The sequence below is a fragment of the Macrobrachium nipponense genome, chromosome 42, assembly GCF_015104395.2.
Source record: "Macrobrachium nipponense isolate FS-2020 chromosome 42, ASM1510439v2, whole genome shotgun sequence".
NCBI classification, from domain to species: Eukaryota; Metazoa; Arthropoda; class Malacostraca; order Decapoda; family Palaemonidae; genus Macrobrachium; species Macrobrachium nipponense.
Genome location: NC_061103.1, coordinates 45330951 through 45333450, shown reverse-complemented (window position 1 = coordinate 45333450; position 2500 = coordinate 45330951).

Genomic DNA, 2500 nt, shown 5'->3' with positions numbered 1-2500 from the left:
CGGAATGCCAGTGAAAAATGGCGTTTTCTATAAACATTGACTGGAAAATCCCCAAGTATTTGCTGGACGCTTCTAATATCTTTATCCATGAGGCTCGATCTATCATCTAGAGTGACGCCGGCAAGACGGCTCACGCAGTAATAAAGAGAGAGAGAGAGAGAGAGAGATGAGAGAGAGGGGAGAGCGAGAGAGAGAAAGAGAGAGAGAGAGAGATGAGAGAGAGAGGGGTGGGGGGCGACTGGGGTAGGGTGGTGGGATTGGCCAAGAAAAATCCCTGTACACTTTCGACGAAATTGAAAATTTTCGGTTCGGGAGAAATCTATTTGCTGGAGGCTAAAGTTACTGGTTCAGTTATCATTATTTCCACTTAATTATTTATCCATTTAGTAATTCATTCTTTTTTTTTATTCTATTAGGTGATTTTTTTTTCTTACTGTATATCCTTCTGCGATTTTGTCTAAATGAAAGCCATGCTCTTTGGAAACTTAGATTTCAAGTCATTTCCTAATAATAATAATAATGACAATTAAAAGCCACTAGTATTAAAAGTATATTTTTGTAAAATATACTACACTACTATGGCTTTTAATAATAATAATAATAATAATAATAATAATAATAATAATAATAATAAGTCGTCTCTACTGATCGTTATTTCGACATTTCTAACCATCCCCTAATCTACGAATAATTTTCATCTTTTGTCCGTAAATATTTTCAATCTTATTTGTATCTCCTCCTTTCGTCATTCTGTTTAATTGACTTATTTTTCTTTCCGTCCCTTATTCCAATTTGTTTTCTTTTATATTTCCCATTCCCTCCCTCTTCCACTTCTCTCTCAATTCTCGTCTTTATTTGCCTTCTGCTTTTATCCTCCTTCGTCCCGTGTTTAAATACTGTTCTTTTAATTTTATCTTGACTTTCCTTCTCTTCGTTTGTTTTCGTTTGATCATTTCCTTTTCTTATTGGAGTTTTCCTACTCCAAGATCGTAAAATTCTTCTTATTTTATTTTTTCCTTTTCATTTGTGTTGTATTTGTTCGTGCTTCTTCGTATTTTTCATATGCATTCTGTTTCTTAGTTATCTATCTATTTCTCCATTTCTTCTGTTCTCACGACTTCATCTTACAAGATGTATCTAGAATACAGTCACGGAAACAAGAAAAATAAGATAATCAATTTTCAATTGTTTACAGATTTACGTTTTTGTTCATTTCCGTATCTTGTGTTAATAATAATACGGTCTTTTATGAATTCATTTAGATTTTCCTTTCAATTTTTGCTTATAGAAATAACCTAAAGTAGCTTTTAAAATTTGATCAAGTCAACTTACTAAAACCGACTAAGTGCTCGGTCAGCATTTTTGAAAAGTGTACATCCTACGTACAAGAATGACATTAGAGTAATTTCATGCAGAAATCTAATAAGAAAATATATAAAAAAAAACAGCAAGATTAGTAAATAACACAGCTACTCAAGACGAAAAAATCGGTAATGAGATAAACAAGGCGTGATCCGACCTCCAGCTTACTCAGCAGCATGCTAAAATCTACGGTCAAATGAACGTAGTTTCACCAACGAAAATTTAAATAAATACACTATATTTTATTAGAAATAGTTTTCCTGTACTGTTTAACATGCATATTATTGATTTATTTTTTATACATTTTAAATTGTAATAAAAAAATCATAAATATCCTATCCTAAAATTCCTGTGCATTTAACTCAATGCAAAACACCTTTTTCAGACATTTTGAGGCTTCTCCATAGGGCTTTCCTACCCCCTCAACAACAACAACAACAACAACAACAGCAAAGTAGTTTGTAAGCTACTCCTTTTTTCAGACCTTTTTTAGGCTTTTCCACAAGGCTTTTCTACCCCCTCAACAAGACCAACAACAACAACAACAAAATAGTTTGTAGACTTGCTCCTTTTTCAGACCTTTTTTAGGCTTTTCCATAGTGCTTTCCTACCCCCTCAACAAGACCAACAACAGTAAGAACAACAACAACAAGAACAATAATAACAAAGTAGTTTGTAGGCTTACTCCCCGAGCAAACGAAGAAAAAAGGGGGTAAGGAAAAGTAGGGAGCCCAGACGTAAAAGTTTCATCGTGGATTTGAGTAGCGTTTTATATTCCCCTACGGCCCCGTTAATTGAACTTAGCGTATATCTGAGGCGGGTAGGAATGGGAAGGGGAATGGGAGGGGGAGGTGTGTAGGGTAGGGAAGATCCTGGCTCATAGGAGAGGGGGGAGGGTTAGGAGAGAGGAGGTACGTAGTAGGGAAGGAAAATGAACTACGCAAGAACAAAATGGAAAGGGGCGGGGGAGTGGGGCAGGCCCATTCGCCCGCGTTTATCGCCACTTAGAGCCTACTTGTTCTTAATTGGCTATTAGGAATGGTTGCTACGCATCTGACGGACACGGGGGTGTGGGGGGGGGATGGGGGGGGGGGGGGGGGGGGGGGCTGGGGGGGGGCAAAGGCTCCTTAATATCGAG